General features: G+C 40.7%; 1 protein-coding gene and 1 long non-coding RNA gene across 3 annotated transcripts in view; one reads left to right on the top strand and one right to left on the bottom strand.

Moving 5' to 3' along the window:
• Nucleotides 1-364: 364 nt before the first annotated feature.
• Nucleotides 365-21,369, bottom strand: LOC100605180. Its single transcript, XR_001114294.2, has 3 exons — nucleotides 21,266-21,369; nucleotides 9,476-9,601; nucleotides 365-743 (listed from the first exon to the last, which is right to left on the bottom strand). It is a non-coding gene; the product is annotated as an uncharacterized LOC100605180 (long non-coding RNA).
• STX17 (syntaxin 17) overlaps nucleotides 21,337-22,754 on the top strand; it is a 65,120-nt gene continuing 63,702 nt past the window's right edge. The window contains exon 1 of one of the 2 annotated variants that reach the window (XM_003260558.4): nucleotides 21,337-21,405. The gene's annotated coding sequence lies outside the window, so the exon portion shown is untranslated. The other variant, XM_003260559.4, reaches the window with a different exon arrangement.

The raw sequence follows: 22,754 nt of genomic DNA, 5'->3' as shown, positions 1-22,754 counted from the left end.
GTGTCTCAAGATATATGAGGAAGAAGAAAGAGTGCCCTTAACTACTTTGCCTGACTTCAGATCTCTAGACACAGATAAATTATACCATCATGTGCAAGAAACACAGATAGTTTTAGGAATCCTCAGAGACATTTGGAGACATTATAGAGATGAGAAGAGGTGCTTGAACCCTAAAAACAAACAAACGTTCTGATTTTCTAAATAAAGAAATAATCTGAGCCAGAAAGGACAGGAAAGTAAGTCTCAGGCGAATCTCTGACATAGTTTAAGTAGATTACTGAGCACAGAAAAGAATGCAGTGATCTCCAGGAAGCAGCATGAGTTCAGTACAAATGCCTCAGCCATACCAGTTCACCATTTACTATTTACTTTTGAGACATATTTATTTATTAGTTTGTCAGATTTAAGATTTGAGCCCATATTTAAATAATAAGATCAACTGGATGATATTTTCTTTCTTTGTTGCAAATCAGTTAATGTAGCAGCAATATTTGTTGATCAGAAGTCTGGGTTAAATCCTTTAGTGAGTCCATCCCAACCAGGTGCCACATGTGCCACTCTGCCTTCTGTAGTAGAATTGGAAGGCAACATTTCAGTTCCAGTGAAACTATATTGCCTTTATTTGGAACATCTCTAAATTCCTCTTTCAGAATTTTCTTCTGAAGTTTACTTTTTATTTTCACAGGTAGAAAGTCACTGCCCTTTGGAGAATAGATGTTTACCTTTTCCAGAAACAGTCAGTTCTATCAGAAACAAAAAGAGATAAACTTTGATCACCTAGTCAGTTGAAGGATGGGGTAGAGGGAAAGAGGAATGCAAAGATTAGGGTATACATATAAACCAAAAAAAAAATAAAAAAAAAACAACAATTTAGTTGTGGGTCTTGTAAATTGGCCCTAAAAGCAATCTCCAAAGAGAAATTTTTAATAGAGAAAAATGTCCTTAATACTTTCCAAATTCTTAAATATTATCTTGCTTTCAAATGTTTAAAAATATAAGTTTAAAATGATAAGGCAGATTGAACACAGAAATACATACAGACTTCTCTATACCTTCCTTTCTTCTGATCTGGCAATGTAATCCAAGCATTATAAGTAACTTTTAGTTAAAGAACAGATTTCATTTCATTTCAAATGAATTTTTATATGTATGATTTTTAAAATCAGGATAGCAGATTTTATCTTCTAACGTTCTGATAGGCTATAAATCATAGCTCCTTTATTTAAACTTAAACAGAATTTTAAAAACACATGGGAACAAAGATTTAGGTAGTTTTAAGTTTGTATCTTTTGTTAAATTCTTTTGAAAGCAGAATTCAAACTTCAAATGCACAAATGTTGTTGCTGATAGGTTCACATCGTATTCAAGTGTTATGTTATACATGACTTTAACAGAATTTTAAGTTAGGAGATGAGCAGTAATGTTAGAAAGTAACATCTGTAACATTACTTTTCCAATATACCTCATCCATGCAAATGTCTCCTATGGACATTTCAAATAATCTTCAACAAAAGTTAATTAAATAAGAAATAAAAAATAATAAATGATATTTATCTATTTATAATTAATCTTTTTCCTGATTTACAAAACTACATATAATTCAACAACATTTTATAAAAGCAAGGGAAGGACTAAAAATAAAGTGAATGTGGGAAAAATTAGCCAGGGCTGAAGCAGGGATTCCTATTCATTGTTTGAAGTCCTATGTACTTGGTTAAATTTAGCTTAGGCTTTCTAACAGTCGTTGCAAAGAAGGAAACAATCAGTTCCATTATTCACAAGTTTTTTAATGTCAGTGTGGCGATTCCTCAGGGATCTAGAACTAGAAATACCATTTGACCCAGCCATCCCATTACTGGGTATATACCCAAAGGACTATAAATCATGCTGCTATAAAGACACATGCACACGTATGTTTATTGCGGCACTATTCACAATTGCAAAGAGTTGGAACCAACCCAAATGTCCAACAACAATAGACTGGATTAAGAAAATGTGGCACATATACACCATGGAATACTATGCAGCCATAAAAAATGATGAGTTCGTGTCCTTTGTAGGGACATGGATGAAACTGGAAAACATCATTCTCAGTAAACTATCGCAAGGACAAAAAACCAAACACTGCATGTTCTCACTCATAGGTGGAAATTGAACAATGAGAACTCATGGACACAGGAAGGGGAACATCACACTCCGGGGACTGTTGTGGGGTTGGGGGAGGGGGGAGGGACAGCATTAGGAGATATACCTAATGCTAAATGATGAGTTAATGGGTGCAGGAAATCAACATGGCACATGGATACATATGTAACAAACCTGCACATTGTGCACATGTACCCAAAAACCTAAAGTATAATTAAAAAAAAAAAAAGTGCTATGTAGAGGGGTACAACACTCCAGGTTCTTGAAGGCTGGGGCTTGCGGAGCTCAATCATCTGCTAGCCAAAAATACTTCCTGGTGGTAAGCTGGTTGAAAGCTGAATTAAATACTGTATTTTGTCAGGAGGGCCTAAAATATGTCATTCCTCTGCTCTAAAACCTTCCAGTGGCTCTCCACTGCCTATACATTAACTATACATTTCTTGATCTGATATTTGAAGCCATCCTCAAAACCAAGTCAAGGTGAGCTCCCTGAAGGCAGATAGCATTTCTTATTCAATATCGTATTACTAGCATTGTCACAGGTCTAGTGACAATGTAGGTGTCAACAGATGCTCAGAAACAACTCTTTTATACAGGGATTCTCAATCACCCAAGAAAATTGGCAGAAACCTCTCCAGTCCTCTTTTCTCTACCTGTAAGGCCTTCCCCTGCCAGCTCTGCCAGTTAAATGCTGGCTAATTTCTTCAAAATCGATAATAATATCTTCATCACCAATAATAGCTACAATAACATCACTTCGTATTTGTATTGTGCAGACACAAAGTGCAGACACAAGTGCAGACACAAAAAATCCAATTCTATTCTCATAATCAGCCTTGTTTTGTAGTCAGGGCAGGGATCATGGTCCTGGCTCCACAATGCAGAAACCACATCTTGTACAAGATCACATCCTTATTAAATGGGAGATAACATTTCCTCCTGATTTCCACAACAGGTTGTGGTCTCTTTCTCTTCTTCAAACCCTTGTGGCATTCAGTTTGGCATCTATTATCAAAATAACTCCATTCATTTTATATAGTCCTTTATAAAAAATGGTTTCTCATCCAAAATTTCTATTTTTTTGATTTTTACAATTCATTTAGAAAAAATTAATCCTCTCCTTACTGTGAGGACCCTGCTGCTTTCTCTGCTCTCTCTAAAAATATAAAAAGTGAAAGCTACTCAGTAGATTTCACCACCATCACTGCATTCATTTTATCGTCTGCCAAGAACAATAGAAACTAACATTTTTAAGGTTCCTACTCTCTGGAAGGTTCTGGGATAATTTTTAAATAGATAATACTGCTTTATTTTACTTCTTTGCCCTTAGACTGTTAAATTTCACACACACACACACACCCTGAAACGGCCCTAATCTGAAAATAAAGTTATGTACTCTCCTGCTCTATGGACACTTTGACCAATGGAGAAAGAGAAGAGGAGTACTGGTGATGAAAAGGAATTTAAATCCTTTCTGAAACTCCACTACAGTGACTGATTTAAGAACCAAGTCTAGCTGGAGTCCATCAGGGGGATCCAGAATGCGTTGACAAGAGCTGCCAGTTAGGGGAATTTCTGGTGAAGACATCCTCAGGTAGGAAAAGACTCCAACAGATAGATTTTGATAAGGAGACTCTTCATCCTTCACCTTGGTTCTGAGTGACAGCTCCAAGCCAGAAGAAGGCTGGAGAACAGAAGCAAAGTGGAGGCCACCACCAGAAATCTTTTGGGTTTGAGGACTGGAAAGTCCCTGTGCTAAGATGCAGCACTACACAACTCCAGGGGGCACTCTTCACATGGCCCATACTGTGCACATGGCCTTGGAGTTATGCAACATGGGGTCCTCCACATGGTATCTGGCCCTGTTCTCCCATTCCATTGACTGCACGTCACAGGGGACATCCATGTCGAGACCCTCAAGGGAACTGGGAACTTTCAAGCTTTCATTACTCATTTCATGATTTGGTGCTTGGCATTTTGATTTCAGTTCACTTTATGGCTTCCTTGAATAAGATTTTAAAGATGTCTATGACAGGGAGCACTGAGATTCTCTAGACATGCTAAGCAGGAACTCAAAGGTGAGTATCATGCCAATTGTGTGATTCCTCCCATAGCGTAACTCAGGCTCCTGATGGCAAAGATTTTTTTGGAAAAAAGGTCAACTTCATCCAGACTGTGTGATCTCCATTCTTTTAGCTATGTTTTTCTGTGAAAAGCATTACCTTTTGAGAAAAGCAAATTAGAAATTATTCTAACTTATATATGGGGCCCAGCAATAATTTCCCATCCACCCTTCAGGTTTGTAGTTCCCAAAACTGACTATACTTTAGAATTGTTTACAGAAAATACATTGACACCTGATTTCTACTCCAGGACAAGTAAGTCAAGATCTCTGAAGGTGGGGCCCAGGCAACTACATCTTTTTGGGTTTTTTTGAGATGGAGTCTCACACTGTCGTAGGACTGGAGTGCAATGGCGTGATCTCGGCTCACTGTAATCTCCACCTCCCAGGTTCAAGTGATTCTCCTGCTGAAGCCTCCGGAGTAGCTGGGATTACAGGTGCCCCCCAGCATGCCCGGCTAATTTTTTGTATTTTTAGTAGAGACGGGAGTTCACTATGTTGGCCAGGCTGTTCTCGAATTTCTGACCTCGTGATCCACCCGCCTCGGCCTCCCAAAGTGCTGGGAGCAACTACATCTTTTAAAAGGTTTCCAAGTGATTCGCTGTGCTGTCAGGGTGGTGACCCTGTGCCTTGGGTAGTTTTTTAATTCTTCCTCTAATCTCAGCCTCAGTGATAAATTGAGCTTCAGAAGGTTTGCTCAGCTGGAGAAACTCAGTTATGAAACTGGAGAGGACACTAATGAGAACACAAAGGCAATGAGACGAACAGGTCATTTAAAACAAATATTTATCAAGTGCCACATTCCCAGTCATGTACCAGGTGCTGGGAACACAAAATAATTATGACAAAGTCCCTGCCCTCAAAAAGTTTCTGCTCTAGCTGGAAAGACGGGTATGTGAATTACTATAACACAGAGCAAAATTAAATCAAGGTATTATGGGAGAAGAGGCTGGGGAAATGAGGGAAGGTTTTGGAGGAGAAAATACATTTGAGGTAGGTCTTCAAGGAGGGATAAAGTTCTGATCAACGGAAAAGAGGTAGAGGCATTCCAAAGAGGTATAGCTTGAGCAAATGCATAGAGGCAAGAAAGTGGATGGGATATTGAAGAATTATAGGAACCTGGTTCAGAAAATAGCCTATGAGGCTGGAGGTTTTTATTTTTTAATTATTACTTTTAAAATTTTCTGTAGAGATGGGGTCTCATGTTGCCCAGGCTGGTCTCAAACTCCTGGACTCAAGCGATCCTCCTGCCTCAGCTTCCCAAAGTGCTTGGGTTACAGACGTGAGCCACTGCACCTGGTGAGGCTGGAGATTTAAATTTAAATGTGAAGCCAGGCACATTTGTGCTATAATCGCACCTGTGAAAAGCCACTGCACTCCAGCCTGGGCAATATAGCGAGACCCTGTCTCTTAAAATGTTTTTGAAATTTAAAAAAAAATTGGGGAAGGCCTTGGAAGCCCCCATAAGTAATCTGCAGGTGTTATGAGTTTGTGAGTCTGTACGGTACGTATCTTAGATGGAGAGAACACAACAAAGATAAAAACCAAATTGTGCCATGATAAAATCTGAAACAAATAGAAACATGATCAATATGAACTTTGATAAATACATCTGAGGTAGTTACTCATCCTGTTTTCGGGCAGCCTTCTCTGATTTTATGCTTTAGCACTTGTAGGCGCTAACTATGAGGCAGAAAGCTGCACAGACATGCCACTTAAATTATTCATCCTAAATCAAGTTGAGTTTCAGAGTCTCCTCTTGTTACTCCCACTACTCTGAGGGAGCTGGACACACCACTGTTGCATTTTTTTCTGTGCTTTTTACATATGTTCTCTCTGTTAAGAATGCTATTTCTTCCTTCTGTGATAATGCTCATGTACTGACTAAACTCTTAAGTTGCCAGCTCTGTGTGTCTTTCTATAGCATTTTTGTAGGGACAGCTAATCTAACAGTTATTAATTATACTGTATTTAGTAACATGTCTGTGTTCCCTCCCAGACTGTGAACCCTGGAAGACAGAAACAGGATCTTTTTAAACTTTCAATCACCAGGACTCAGCACAGTGGCTGACATGCTGGTGGTGCAGACTGAATGAGTGAATGAGAAAGCACTTACCAGATGTTGGAAAGATTTAAACTTATCAATATGTCCTTTAATATTTAGGTACTGGGATTCAGGAAATTTTTTTCCATATTTAAAACCATTTGCTCAGGTTCAAAACACTTCTCTTCTGAAGTGTTCACTTATATAAGCAAAATGACAGTTGCTGAACCTATCAATTTATTTCCATGAAACAAGCAACATTTCTCTCTTTAGTACTAATCTGCCAAGGAAATACTAAAGTTAATGTATCTTTGGCTAGGAATATAAATATTACTCAAAAAGCTCCTAAAAACAACTGAAGCCTACAAAAGGGGAAAAAATCCCCTAAGGGATATGACAATAGAATTTGGGGCTTCCTGGGATAAGAGGAGAGAGGGTGGTGCTCTTTGTGAATTTTGATGATTTCCAATTCCTTAAATGTATTCCACTACTTGGGGGATTAAAAGGTTTACTGGTGAGAGTGTCAGTTGTCAAAGGACAGAGAATAGATTCTATAATCCTGTAAAAGAGGGCTCCAACAGCTTCTCCGACAGGAATCTTGAAATATTTGTTATCTCAGGAATAATTCTGCCCTATTGTTATACTTCCTTGGTTCTTTAACAAGCCTGTTGCCCCCGGAAGAAATAACATGTTTAAGGAAATTAATTTTTGCACCATTGCTCCCGAATTCTATTTGTAAGGCACCTTGTCTATTACTCCGTGCATTTGTACTGGTTTTTGCCTCATGTATTTTGATGCTCTGTTGTCAGGTATGTACACATTAAGGATTGTTTTGTCCTCTTGGAGAATTGAACCATTTATCATTAGGTAAGTGCTCTTCTTCATCCCTGATAATTTTCCTTGTTCTGAAGTCTGCATTGACTGCAATTAATAGAGCTACTCCAGCTTTCTTTTGAATAGTGTTAGCATATATTATGGGTTGAATTGTGTCCCCTCCCCCAGATTTTTATTGTTGAAGTTCTAACTCCCAATACCTCAGAATGTGACTTGTATATTTGGATACGGGGTCTTTAAAGAGGTATAAGATTAAAATAAGGTCATAAGAATGGGCCCTAATCCACTATGGTTAGTGTCCTTATATGAAGAGGAAATTCGGACACAGACATGAACAGAGGGAACTCTATATTCTTCTCAAGAGGGAGAAGATGGCCACCTACAAGCCAAGGAGAGAGGCTAAGAACAGATCCTTCCCTCATGATCCTCAGAAAAAAAAATTCTGCCAACACCTTGATCTCAGACTTCTAACCTCCACATTGTGAGAACATAAATTTCCCTTGTTTAAGCCACCAATTTCTAGAACTTTGTTATGGAAGCCCTATCTAATGAATACAGCATGGTATCTCTTCCACCATTCCATTACTTTTAACCTACTTGTGTCTTTACAGAGTGAGTTTCTTGTAGACAACATATGGGTCTTGTTTTTTATTGTCTGACAACCACACTCACAAAAAATTGATATATTTGGACAATTCACACTTAAAGTGGCTATTGATGCATTTGGTTTAACATCTACATGTTCCTAATGTTTTCTACTCATTGCATTTGTTCTTTGTTTATTTTTGCTCCCCCTTCTTTTCTATCTTCTTTTGCATATCAATTACACTTCTTTTTGAATTTTTTAAGTAGTTGCCCTAGAGTTTCCAATATACATTCACAACTGATCTAAGTCTACTTTCAAGTAACAAAATGCCACTCTAGAGGTAGTGCAGTTACCTTATTCCCAATTCCTCCCTCCCATCCCTTAAAGCATTTATGCCATTCATTTGACTTATCCATAAACTATCATCACCCAATATATTGTTACTGGTATTACTTTAAACAGAGAGCTGAAAGGTTTAAAGCACTGGAGGGACAACAGGACACATACCAAATTACTGTACTAAAATGTAGACTGATGGGTCAAAAAAACCAGAAAGTCCACATTATAAGGTAGTCATTTGGAGGAAGGAGGCATTAAATCTAGAAATTCTAGAAATATTAGGAGAGGCCACAGTTGGTATGAACATGGAAAGATGAGTATGATTTGGACATGCTTAGAGGGAAGAGCAATTGGTAGAGAATATCGCAGGTGGAAGGCACAGGATGGGACTGGGGAAAGGATTGGGATTAAAAAACACTGAGAATTTCAATTTGGTTAGAACTAAAGATGTGTGATGGAAAGTAATTGGAAATAAAGTTAGAAAATAAGGTTGGGCTCATGTGGAATTTCTATTAACTTGCATGTGTGTTCATCTATCATGTGATACTGACATTCATAATAATAATAACTAAGGTACTACAAAATCCAAAGTGCCTTGTAAACTGCTAAGGTAAAAATAACATTTAATATAATTTTAATGCTGTTTGTTTACTGTGTTCTCATTGTAAGCATAGTGTAAAGCTCCATTTTTGAGGAGGAGTTAGGATGGTAAGGGATGTGAATAAGAGGAATTAAAGTCAGTGAACAAAGCAAAAATTACATAGTCAAAATTACCCTCGAAAATTCTTTAAATTGCCCAAAAGGTTCATTAAGCATGACTTTATAAATACTATTTTATGCAGTAATTCTTAGGCACACTAAGTTGTAAGAATAACTAAACTAGCTAATCTAAAGAACAAAAAGGGGAAGAGGGAAAAAGGGAACGAAATTTATAAGCAGATTTCTGGGCATTTAAGCCACTCCATATATAAAATGATTATCAAATTCCTCTGTAGTAAATGGGAAAGTGTTTACTCATTTGGGTTTGCTATAAAGCCTCTTTAACCTTACTATATATATGAACAGACTGTTTGGTGATGGTGTGTGTGGTGGCGGAGGACAATAAAGCAGACAGTGGTGAGGTTTAAGTACTAAAGTCAGTGGATTCATTATATAGATGTTTAAATTGATATATAAGATAGTAGAAACATGGGATTTTGTGTCTACAATAGTTAGAATTATCTAGATTGAAAGTAGAAGTTCATTTGAGCTAGTTAAAACAAAGAAAAATGCGGGATAGATTGGAGGGAGGTGGAGCCAGACACCTTCAATGAACATCTCCCCTCCAGGAATAGCAAATTGAAAAACTATCCACACAAGAAAGCCCCGTTGTAAGAACCAAAAATCAGGTGAGTGATCACAGTACCTGGTTTAAACAGCTTATCAAGAAAGGGCACTGAAGACGGTAGGAAAGACAGTCTTGAATTGCTGACACCACACCTCCTCCATCCTCCAGCAGCAGCCGCGTGGTGAGGAGAGAGAACCTGTATGCCTGGGGGAGGAAGAGCACAGTGATTGTGAGACTTTGCATTGGAACTCAGTGCTGCCTGTCATAGTGGAAAGCAACACAAGAAAGAATTTAGCTGGTGCTCACAGAGGGAGCATTTAGACCAGCCCTAGCCAGAGGGGGATCATCCATCCCCAAAGTCAGAACCTGAGTTCCAGCAAGCCACATGACCATGAGCTAAAGTGCTCTAGGACCCTAAATAAACGTGAAAGGCAGTCTAAGCAACAAGGACTGCATTTCCTGGGCAAGTCCTGGTACTGTGCTGGACTCAGAGCCAGTGGACCTGGGGGGCACGTGACCTAGTGAGACGCCAGCTGGGGTGGCCAAGGGAGTGCTTGTGTCAAACCTCCCTTTACCCTGGGCAGCACAGCTTGCAGCTCCAAAAGAGACTCCTTCCTTCCACTTGAGGAGAGGAGAGAGAAGAGCAAAGAAGACTCTGTCTTGCAACTTGTATACCATCTCGGCCACAGTAGAACAGGGTACTAGGAAGAGTCCTGAAGCCCCAAAACCAGTCCTAGTTCCTGAACAACATTTCTAGACACTGTGGGCCAGAAAGGGACCCTCTGCCTTAAACCGAAGGACACAGTTATGGCAGGATTCATCTCTTGCTGACTAAAGAGCACTTGGGTCTTGAATAAACACCAGTGGCAGCAAGGCAGTACTTGTCACAGGACTTGGATGAGATTGAGTGCTATGCTAGCTTCAGGTGTGACCCAGCACATTCCCAGCTGTAGTGGCTATGGAGAGAGACTCCTTTGGTTTAACGAAAGGAGAGGGAAGAGTAAGCCTTGCAGCTAGCTTGGCCACAGTAAGGTAAAGCACCAAGTGGGCTCCTGGGGTCTCTGATTCCAGGACTTTGCTCCTGGATGGTACTTCTCAACTAACCCTGGGCCAGAGGGGAGCACACTGCCCTAAAGAGAGACCAGGCCTGGCAGCATTCACTGCAAGCTGACTGAAGAGCCCTTGGACTTGTGTAAACCAAGCAGTACTTGCCATAGGCCTGGGGTGGTGGTGGCCATGGGGAGAGACTCCTTCTGCTTGAGGAAAGGAGAGATAAGAGTGGAAAGGACTTTGTCTTGTGGCTTAGGTGCTAGCTCAGCCACAGTAAAATAAAGCACTAAGGAGCTGCCTAAGGTTCCCAGCTCCAGGCCCTGGCTCCCAGATAGCATTTTTGGACCTGCCCTGGGCTGAGGGGAGCCTATAGTCCTGAAGGGAAGGACAGAAGGCTGGCTGGATTTGCCACCTGCTGACTGAAGAGCCCTTGAGCCTTGAGTGAACACTGGCAGTAGCCAGGCAGTGGCTGCTGCAGGCCTTGGGCGAGACGTAGTGCTATGCTGGCTACAGGTATGACCCAGCACAGTCCCAGTGGTGGTGGTTACGGGGGTGCTTGTGTCACTCCTCCCCCAGATCCAGGCAGCTCATCATCAGAGACTCCATTTATTTGGGATAAGTAAGAGATGTGAACAAGAGTCTGTGCCTGGTAATCCAGGGAATTCTCTCAGATCTTACCCAAGACCACCAAGGCAGTACATCTACGAGTCTGCAAGAGTCACAGTATTACTGGGCTTAGGGTGGCCCCTAATGCAGATATGCTTACAGTGAACAGAGACTTACATCACAACACTCAATTCCCTCTGAATATCTGGAAATCCTTCCCAAGAAGGATAGGTACAAACAAGCCCAGACTGCAAAGACTACACCTAACTCTTCAACGCCCAGACATTACTGAATATCCACAAGCATCAAGACCATCAAGGAAAACATGACCTCACTAAACAACATAAATAAGGCACCAGTGACCAATTCTGGAGTGACAGAATTACATGAACATTCAGACAGAGAATTCAAAATAGCTCTTTTGAGGAAGTACAGCAAAATTCAAGATAACACAGAGAAGGAATTCAGAATCATATCAGATAAATTTAACAAAGAGATTCGAATAATTTTTAAAAACCAACCAGAAATTCTGAAGCTCAGAAATTCAACTGACATACTGAAGAAGGAATCAGAGTATCTCAACAACAGAACTGATCAAGCAGAAGAAAGAATGAGTGAGCCTGAAGATAGGCTACCTGAAAATACACAGTCACAGGAGACAAAATAAAAAAGAATAAAAAAGAATAAAGCATGCCTACAAGATCTAGAAAAAGCCTCAAAAGGGCAAATCTAAGCGTTACTGGCTTTAAAGAGAAGGTAGAGAGAGATTGGGGTAGAAATTTATTAAAAGGGATAATAACAGGGAACATTCCAAACCTGGAGAAAGATATCAGTATTTAAGCACAAGAAGATTATAGAACACCAAGCAGATTTAACCCAAAGAACACTACTTCAAAGCATTTAATAATCAAACTCTCAAAGGTGAAGGAAAGAAAGAACCTTAAAAGCAGCCAAAGAAAACAACCAAATAACATACAAAGGAGCTCCAATATGTCTGGCAGCAGACTTCTCAGTGGAAACCTTACAGGTTTGACATGGCAGTACATATGGCGTGACAGAGTGGCATGACATATTTAAAGTAATGAAGAAAAAACTTTTATCCTAGAATAGTATATCCGGTAAAAACATCCTTCAACCATGAGGAATAAATAGAGACTTTCCCAGAGAAACAAAAGCTGAGGGATTTCATCAACACCAAACTTGTCCTATAAGAAATGCTAACGGGAGTCCTTCAATCTGAAAGAAAAGGATGTTAAGCAATAAGAAGTGATCTGAAGGTACAAAACTCACTGGTAATAATAAGTAAACAAACAAAAATGGAAGTTTTTTTCTTAAGACAGGGTCTAGCTTTGTTGCCCATCCAGCCTGCAGTGCAGTGGTGCTATTAATAACACAGCTCACTGCATCCTCAACTCCTGGGCTCAGGTGATCCTCCCACCTCAGCCTTCCAAGTAGCTGGGACCACAGGCTCATGCCACCGTGCCTGGCTTATTTTTTAAAAAATTTTTGTAGAGACAGGGTCTTGCCATGTTGCCCAGGCTAGTCTCAAACACATGGGCTCAAGGTGTTGAGACTGCCTGGGCAACATGGCCAAGACTGTCTTGGCCTTCCAAAGTGCTGGGGTTATAGGCATGAGCTACTGTGCCCAGTCAAACACAGAATATCATAACACTGTAATTGTGGTATGGAAATTACTCATGTCTTGAGCAGAAATATTAAAATATGAACCTATCAAAAATAATAATTACAACAACTTTTCAAGACACAGACAGTGTAAGATATAAATAAGAACACCAAACAGTTAAAAAGCAAGCAGCTAAAAGTGTAAAGTGAAGTTGAAGTGTAGAGTTTTTATTACTCTTCTCTTTGCTTATTTGTTTGTTTTTACAACCAGTGTTTAGTTGTTATCAGCTTAAAATAATGGATTATAAGCTATTATTTCCATGCCTCATGAGAACCTCAAATTTAAAAACCTACAGCAGATACACAAAAAGTAAAAAGCAAGAAATTGAAACATACCACCAGAGAAAATACTCTTCACAAAAGGAAGGAAGGGTGGAAGGGAGGGAGGAAAGAAAGCAGGCAGGCAGGCAGGGAGGGAAGACCACAAAACAACAGGAAAACAAATTATAAAATGGCAGAAGTAAGTCCTTACTTATCAATATTAGCATTTAATATAAATGGACTAAACTCACCAATCAAAAAGACACAGAGTAGTTGAACTAATTAAAAAAGATACAATGATCTGTTGTCCACAGGAAACACACTTTACCTATAAAGACACATGGATTGAAAATACAGACATGGAAAAAAATGTTCCATGCCAATTGAAACAAACAAACAAAAAAGGAGCAGGAGCAGCCATATACGCTTTTTGTTCTTTTTTTTTTTTTTTTTTTTTTGAGATGGAGTCTCGCTCTGTTGCCCAGGCTGCAGTGCAGTGTCGTGATCTCAGCTCACTGCAACCTCTGCCCTACTGGGTTCAAGCAATTCTCCCACCTCAGCCTCCTGAATAGCTGGGATTACAGGCACATGCCACCATGCCTGGTGAATTTTTGTATTTTCAGTAGAGACGGGGTTTCACCATGTTGGCCAGGCTGGTCTTGAACTACTGACCTCAAGTTATCTGCCCATTTCGGCCTCCCAAAGTGCTGGGATTACAAGCAGGAGCAGCTATATTTTTATTAGACAAAAGATTTCAGACAAAGTCTATAAAAAGAGACAAAAAAGGTCATTATATAATGATAAAGGGGTCAATTCAGCAAGAGAATTTAGTAATTCTAAACATATACGCACCTAACACTGGAGAGCACCCAGGTATACAAAGCAAATATTATTAAAACTAAGGTCAGAGATAGACCCCAATACAATGATAGTGGGAGACTTCAACACCCCATTTTCAGCATTGGACACATCACCCAGACAGAAAATCAACAAGGAAACACTGGATTTAATCTGTACTATAGACCAAATGGACTTAATAGATATTTACAGAACATTTCATCTAATGCCTGTAGAATACACATTCTTCTCTTTATTATATGAATCATTCTCAAGGATAGGTCATATATTAGGTCACAAAACAAGTCTTAAAACACTAAAAAAAAAAATCAGAATAATATCAAGTGCCTTCTCTGACCATAATGGAATAAAACTAGAAATCAAAAACAAGACGAACTTTGGAAACTATATAAACACATAGAAATTAAATAATAGGCTCTTGACTAACCAGCAGGTCAATGAAAAAATTAAGAAGGAAATTTAAAATTTCCTAAAACAAATGAAAATGGAAACAGGACACACCAAAAGCCATGAGATACAGCAGAAGCAGTACTAAGAGGAAAGTTTTCAGCAATAACCACCTAATAAAAAAGGAGAAAAACTTCAAACAACCCAACAATGCATCTTAAAGAACTAGAAAACAAGAGCAAACCAAACCTCAAATTAGTAGAAGAAAATAAATAATAAAAACCAGAGCAGAAATAAATGATATAAAAATGAACAATAGAAAAGATCAATAAAATGATACGGTGGTTTTTTGAAAAGATAAGTAAAGTCAATCAACTTTTAGCTAGACTAAGAAAAAAGAGAGAAGACCCAAAGAAATAAAATCAGAGATGAAAAAGGAGACATTATAATCTAAACTGCAGAAATTCAAAAGATCATTAGAGACTACCATGAGCAAGTATATGCCAATAAATTGGAAAATCTAGAAGAAACGGACAAATTTCTAGACACATACAACCTGCCAAGATTGAACCAAGAAGTCCAAAACCTGAACAGACCTATCATAAGTAATGAGATTGAAGCTGTAATAAAAAGGCTTCCAGCAAAGAAAAGCCCACTCAGGTGTCTGCTCCTGGACCAATTCCCTCTGGTCAAAGGTAGGAAGGGGTTCAGGCTGGTACAACAGAGACTCATAACTGTTAGCATTCAGATCTGGAGGGGAGGAGCTCTTCCTGGGCTTTTCTTTGCAGTTCTCAGAAAAGTAATGGGCCAGGAAGATAACCTATTAGGTCTATATCATTGTGCCAAATTTGGATTTTATCTCAGATTCTTCATATACTTGCTTTATGATATTAGAAAATTTATTTCTTAATTCATGTAAAATACATTGTTTTCCTAGGATGTTCCAGGAACCGTACTAGGTTCTAAGTAAATAATAATGTATATCTTTCCTCAAGAAACTTAGAATCTAGTACAGTCACAGATAAGCAGATGAAGAATTCAACTAATTATGATAAGGACCTTTATAGGGATAAGCATAGATTGCTGTAGTAGCTTATAAGAGGACATTAAACCTGGACTTGAGAGGGTGAGAGTATTAGTCTGTTTTCACACTGCTGATAAAGGCATGCCCGAGACTGGGAAGAAAAAAAGATTTAATTGAACTTACAGTTCCACATGGCTAGGGAGGCCTCAGAGTTATGGCAGGAGGTAAAGGCACTTCTTACATGGCAGTGACAAGAGAAAATAAGGAAGATGCAAAAGCGGAAACTCCTGATAAAACCATCAGATCTCATGAGACTTATTCACTACTACGAGAACAGTATGGAGGAAACTGCCCCCATGATTCAAATTATCTCCCACCAGGTTCCTCCCACAACACGTGGGAATTATGGGAGTATAATTCAAGATGATATTTGGGCGGAGACACAGAGCCAAACCATGTCATTCAGCCCTTGGACCCTCCAAATCTCATGTCCTCACATTTCAAAAGCAATTATGCCTTCCCAACAATCCTCCAAAGTCTTAACTCATTTTAGCATTAACCCAAAAGTCCACAGTCCAAAGTCTCATCTGAGACTCTTCTGCCTATGAACCTGTAAAATCAAAAGCAAGCTAGTTACTTCCTAGATACAATGGGGTATAGGTATTAGGTAAATACAGCTGTTACAAATGGGAGAAATTGGCCAAAACAAAGGGGTTACAGAGCACATGCCCTGTAACAGAAATCCAGCAGGGCAGTCAAATTCTAAAGCTCCAAAATGATATCCTTTGACTCCAAGTCTCATATCCAGGTTATGCTGAGGCAAGAGGTAGGTTCCATTGTCTTGGGCAGCTCCATCCCTGTGGCTTTGCAGGGTATACCACCCCTCCTGGCTGCTTTCACGAGCTGGTGTTGAGTGTCTGTGGCTTTTCCAGGTGCACAGTGTAAGGCGTCAGTGAATCTACCATTCTGGGGTCTAGAGGATGGTGGCCCTCTTCTCACAGCTCCACTAGGTAGTGCCCCAGTAGGGTCTCTGTGTGGGGGCTCCAACCCCACATTTCCTTTCTGTACTGCCTTAGCAGAGGTTCTCCATGAGGACCCCACCCCTGCGGCAAACTTTTGCCTGGGCATCCAGGCATTTCCATACATCCTCTGAAATCTAGGCGGAGGTTCCCAAACCCCAATTCTTTACTTCTGTGCACTTGCAGGCTCAAAACCATGTGGAAGCTGCCAAGGCTTGGGGCTTGCACCCTCTGAAACCACAGCCCAAACTCCACATTGGCCCCTTTCAGCCACAGCTGGAGCAGCTGAGACACAGGGCACCAAGTTCCTAGGCTGTACACAGCACGAGGACCCTTGGCCCAGCCCATGAAACCATATTTTCCTCCAAGGCCTCCGGGCCTGTGATGGGAAGAGCTGCTGCGAAGGCCTCTGACATGCCCTGGAAACATTTTCCCCATTGTCTTGGCGATTAACATTTGGCTCCTCATTACTTATGCAAATTTCTGCAGACAGCTTGACTTTCTCCTCTGAAAATGGGATTTTCTTTTCTATCACATTGTCAGGCTACAAATTTTCCAAACTATTATGCTCTGCTTCTCTGATAAAACTGAATGCCTTTAACAGCACCCAAGTCACCTCTTGAATACTTTGCTGTTTAGAAATTTCTTCCACCAGATACCCTAAATCATCTCTCTCAAGTTCAAAGCTCCACAAATCTCTAGGGCAGGGGCAAAATGCCGCCAGTCTCTGCTAAAACATAACGAGAGTCACCTTTGCTCCAGTTCCCAACAAGTTCCTCATCTCTATCTGAGAACACCTCAGCCTGGACCTTATTGTTCATATCACGATCAGCATTTTTGTCAAAGTCATTCAAGAAATCTCTAGGAGGCTCCAAACTTTCCCACACTTTCCTGTCTTCTTCTGAGCCCTCCAAACTGTTCCAACCTCTGCCTGATACCCAGTTCCAAAGTTGCTTCCAAATTTTTGGATACCTTTTCAGCAACGCCCCACTCTACTGGTACCAATTTACTGTATTAGTCCATTTTCATGCTGCTGATAAAGACATATCCGAGACTGGGAAGAAAAGGTTTATTTGGACTTACAGTTCCACATGGCTGGGGAGGCCTCAGAGTCATGGTGGGAGGTGAAAGGCACTTCTTACATGGCAGCAGCAAGAGAAAATGAGGAAGATGCAAAAGTGTGGAAACCCCTGATAAAACCATCAGATCTCTTGAGACTTATTCACTACCATGAGAACAGTATGGGGGAAATCACCCCCATGATTCAAATTGTCTCCCATGATTCAAATTATATTCCACCAGGTCCTTCCCACAACATGTAGGAATTATGGGAGTACAATTCAAGATGAAATTTGGGTGGGGACACAGAGCCAAACCATATCAGTGGGGGAAGCTTCCTAGGTGAGATGACTTTTGAGTCCAACAGAATAAAGAGTAATTTCTTTACTCTGGGGTGGGGGGAAAGAGATGGCGAAAAACAGGCAAAAAATGGCATCCTAAGAAGAAAGAGTAATAGTTGCAAAATCAATTTGGATTTTTAAAAATGTTTTATTATAGAAATCATAAAGGGGGCCTGGTGTGGTGGCACGCACCTGTAATCCTAGCACTTTGGGAGGCTGAGGCAGGAGGATCGCTTGAGCTCAGGAATTGGAGACTAGACTGGGCACACAGGGAGTCTCAATTTCTAGAAACATAAAATTAGCCCAGCATAGTGGCATACACCTGTGGTTCCAGCTTCTTGGGAAGCTGAGGCAGGAGGAGGTCAAGGCTGCAGTGAACCATGATCACCCCCATTGCACTCTAGTCTGGGTGACAAAGCAAGACTCTATCTCAAAACAAAACAAAATGAAGGAAGGAAGGAAGGAAGGAAGGAAATAAGAAAGGAAAGGAAAAGAAAGGGAAGGAAGGAAGGAAGGAAGGAAGGAAGGAAGGAAGGAAGGAAATAAGAAAGGAAAGGAAAAGAAAGGGAAGGAAGGAAGGAAATAAGAAAGGAAAGGAAAAAAGGGAAGGAAGGAAGGAAATAAGAAAGGAAAGGAAAAGAAAGGGAAAGAAGGAAGGAAGGAAAGAAGGAAGGAAGGAAAAAAGAAAGACAAGAAAGAAAGAAAAAGAAAGAGAGAGAGAGAAAGAAAGAAAGAAAGAGAGAAAGAAATCATAATGGGATTTTGATAAATTTTTAAACTAGTTTCGTGGAAATGGACAACTTTACAATATTGACTGTATTATTTTTCCATATATTCAAGTCTTCACTTGTATCTTTTATGGAAATATGGAAGTCAGGTTAAAGTATAAATACTGTTAGGTAAGATTTGAGTCTTACTCCTGTTATGTAGTATATGAGACTTGGACCCTGGTCAGGTTACTCTCTAAGCCTCAATTTCCTAGTTTGTATGAAGCAGGTGATTGTAATATCTACTTCATGGGTTGTCATCAGTATTAAATAACATATTGCATGTAAAGTGCCTAACCAAGTGGTTTACACATCACATACAATCAAATAAAAAGCTACTTCTTCCCCCTTTCTTTTTTAAATGGCTTTATTTAGGTATAATTGACACACAATAAGCACTTATACCTAAACATATTTATAGTGTACAATTTGGTAAGTTTTGACATATATATATACATCCATGCAACTATTACCACAATCAAGATAATGAACATTTCTATCACCCCCAAAGTTTCCTCATGCCCCTTTGTGATCCTTCCTTCCACCCCTATCCCTCATCTAGCTATTATTCTCAATTCTTCAAATAGGTCTTGTAATTCCCTATAAACACAAACTTGATTTTTGTTATTTTTTAATGTAATCTTTCTCCCACTACATTTCAATTTTTTTCTTTCTTTTTTTTTTTTTTTTTTGAGACAGGGTGTCAGTCTTTTGTCCAGGCTGGAGTGCAGTGGTGGGATCATAGCTCATTGCAGCCTCAAACTCCTGGGCTCAACTGATCCTCCTGTCTCAGCCTCCTGAGTAGCTGGGATTATAGGTACATGACGCCATACCCAGCTACATTTTTTTTTGTTTTTTTGTTTTTCTGGTTTTTTTTTAGAAATGGGGTCTATCTTTCCCAGGTTGGTCTTGAATTTCTAGCCTCAAGCAATCCTCCCTCATTAGCCTCCCAAAGTGCTGAGATTATAGGCATGAACCATCACGCCCAGTCTTCTTCCCACTACATTTTAAAATTGATGATTGTTGTTTAGGAGAGGTATTTTATAGCCATCTTATTGAATTAGTTTCAATTTATTCCATGGATTTTCCAAGAAAGCAATCAATCATAATACCCTAAAAGAATTTTTTAAAATTTTCTTTCCAACATATACACTTAATGTTTTGTTTGGACTTGCTGGGTTCAGTTAGGACTTCAGGAAAATGTCGGCCAGTAGTAGCAGGCCTGCCCCTAACAACTTGATGACCCAGAGTACAGAAAGAGGTCCACACACCATATGTTTGAATATTTAAAGATTATAAATCAACATAACCAACAGTTAGATTAAAAAGTTTTGGTCGGGCATGGTGGCTCACACCTGTAATCCCAGCACTTTGGGAGGCCGCAGCGGGTGGATCACGAGGTCAGGAGATCAAGACCATCCTGGCTAACATGGTGAAACTCCGTCTCTATTAAAAAAAGAAAAAATTAGCCGGGCATGGTGGCACACGCCTGTAGTCCCAGCTACTCAGGAGGCTGATGCAGGAGAATCGCTTGAATCCAGGAGGTGGAGGTTGCAGTGAGCTGAGATCACGCAACTGCACTCCAGCCTGGGCAAAAGAGCAAGACTCTATCTTAAAAAAAAAAAAAAAAAAGTTTTATCCTACTACTTTGACACACCTAACTTACAGCAATCATACATATAACAACCTAGAAGTCCAGGTCCAAATTTAGAATCTTTGAGTACCACACCTCCCGATTTTGTACCTGAGGAAGCTTTTTCAGAACTTTACACAAATGATCTTTTATTTCAAAAGATCTTATTTCACTGATCCTTGCATAAAAAACATTTTCGCACAGTATTGCCTAACACTTTTTCTCCTTAGAATCAAAATTTGATAAATACATTCTGGGGCTCATTGTAAAACAAACATCAGCATACATTATGTCCCCAAAGAAAATCCAACTTGCTTGGTAGATTTGGTGCTTTGTTTTAGAAATTGTCTTTCAAGGCTTTTTAAAGGATCTACAGGCCCCTAATCTTCCCTGTTTACCTCCTACTCTACTGGAAGACTCTAAGAACTGAGTTTCCTTAACTGTGGTTTGAACATCCTGATCACTTCTGAGACAATGCCATTAGTGAATACATTCTAAGCAAGTCATCTGAATATTCACAGACACCTTTTTAAAAGGGCTGGATCTGGAAGTTAGGCCATGAAGAGAGGAGGACCTGTGACTTGGACAAGGCTTCAAAGCCGGCCACCTGCTTGTTCATGTGGTTGCAGCTGGTCTAACTGGAATAACTTGGGAAGGAAATTAGGACACCCAGTTGGAGTTCCAGCTCTGTCATAAGCTGGCTGAACTGGAGTGAGTCACTTAAAACTCTTTGTTAAACCCCAGAGTCATAATCTATAAAATCGGGATAAAGACGTTTGCCTTAAGCCCTCCACCAGTTTTTGGAGGAAACCACAATTTGCTGAGCTTTAATTTTTACACCTGTTGCAATTAAGATGGCACTCCTGCCCTGTCCGCTTCACAGGGCTTTTGGGGACGGGATGGGGAGGCACAACCTTTCTGAGCTTGTTTCAAAACAGAGCTAAGAATACATGCCCAACGCGCAAATAAAATTCTAGGAAGAACAGGGGAAAACGGACAGGAAAACTGCGAAATGCAGTCGGCCATACAAGCATGAATTGCCTTAAACACAACAAGCAGACCTAAAGAGCGTTTGTGCGTCTCTCTCCTCTTGGCTCGAGTCACAATCCCATAATGTAAATCAAGATAACTTTTGAAAAAGGCTTTCGCTGTTCTGAGGGGCGTCCGCATTTTTACTCACCTGCGCGTCCCCCGCGCCCGGCCTGGGGGCCTCGCGGGGTGGGGCGGGGCCCAGCCCTGCCCACCCCTCGCGACGCCCCGCCCCGTCACTCCTGCGCTTGCGCCCTGCGCACCGACTGGCCTCGAGCGCCCCGGCGGGAGGTAAGGGGCTCTCTGGAGGCCGCCTTTCGGGGCGTCGGGCCCTGACAGGCTTGGTGGGCCTGGCGCCCGTACGGCGCGCGCAAGAGGCGCTGGGCGGCAAGTGGGGCATTGGATCCGAAGTGCGAGCGCCATGGTGGCTCCTCCTGTTTTTCAGAAGTGGCAGAACCTCTCGGTTTCGTTTTTGGAAGCTTTATTAGAAGCTGGTATAGGGAGGCCGCAGACGATTCGAGCGGGACGGCCTCCCGGGGTCGCGGGGTGGAAAAGTTTCCGGCGCGCGTCCTGTCTCTGGCGCGCTGTAGGCCCCGGGTTGCCAGGGTCGCTGGCGTCTGGGTCCCGGGACAGACCCGCGCATCCGTTCGCTGGTGGGGGCGTTTGGTGTGGGTGGCCCAGGTGTGCTGTGGGTAACACTGCGAGGAATGACGCGACGCTCGATGGTAGTGAGGCTCGGAGGACTGGGAGCGAGAGGCCGGAAGCCCCTGCTCGCCAAACCCAGAGGTGGTTCGCAGAAGGTCCCATACCTTGGCTCCCTCCTTTTAGCTATCCGAGGTTCAGAGAGGAGACCTTACGTTGACCTTTCTCTCCAAATTCAGTATCTCTTCCCTAAGTCAGAAACATTAAGCAGCGGGCCCGAAGAAATCGGGCGCCACTAGTATCCCGAAAAGTGGGACCTCTGGGCCGATGGAAGGTGTTCGTCACTTTTGGGGGCTGGGTTTTCTGAGAAATGGGGTCTTTCACTTATTAATAACCTCCTAAGTAGCTTACTGGGAAACATGGGTATTATGGTACCCATCTCATATTAGTTGTAAGCACTACATGATAAAGTTTGTAAAGCACCTGGCACGGTCCTGGCACCCCTCTCTCCAAGTATTAATGCCGTGAATACGATTGCAGTTCTTTGACTTCTAAATGTTTTTACCTGTCTTACGTGAAACATCCTCTTATACTAAAAAACTTTTTTATTTTGAAATAATTTTACAATTACAGAAAAGTTTCAAAAGTAATACAGAGTTCCCTATTGCCTCCATTAATAATATTTTACATATCATAGCGCAATTATCAAAAGCAAGAAGTTAATATTAGTATAATACTATTAACTGAATTACTAACTTGTGATTTTTTTTTTCCTGTATTAATGTCCTTTTTCTATTCTAGGATCCACTCTAAGACCCGACATTACAGTTAGTTGTCTTGGGTCCTTGGTCTTCTCCAGTCTGTGACAGTTCCTCAGTCTTTTCCTGTCTTTACACTGATAGTCTTTTTCTGTCTTTATACTATTTCTGATCTTTACACTTTTGAAGAATGCTGGTCAGTTATTTTGTAGAGTGCCCGTCAAATGGGGTTTGTCCAAT

This window comes from Nomascus leucogenys, chromosome 1a (genome assembly GCF_006542625.1).
Source record: "Nomascus leucogenys isolate Asia chromosome 1a, Asia_NLE_v1, whole genome shotgun sequence".
Classification (NCBI taxonomy): domain Eukaryota; kingdom Metazoa; phylum Chordata; class Mammalia; order Primates; family Hylobatidae; genus Nomascus; species Nomascus leucogenys.
This window is presented reverse-complemented; position numbering and strand designations above follow the sequence as displayed.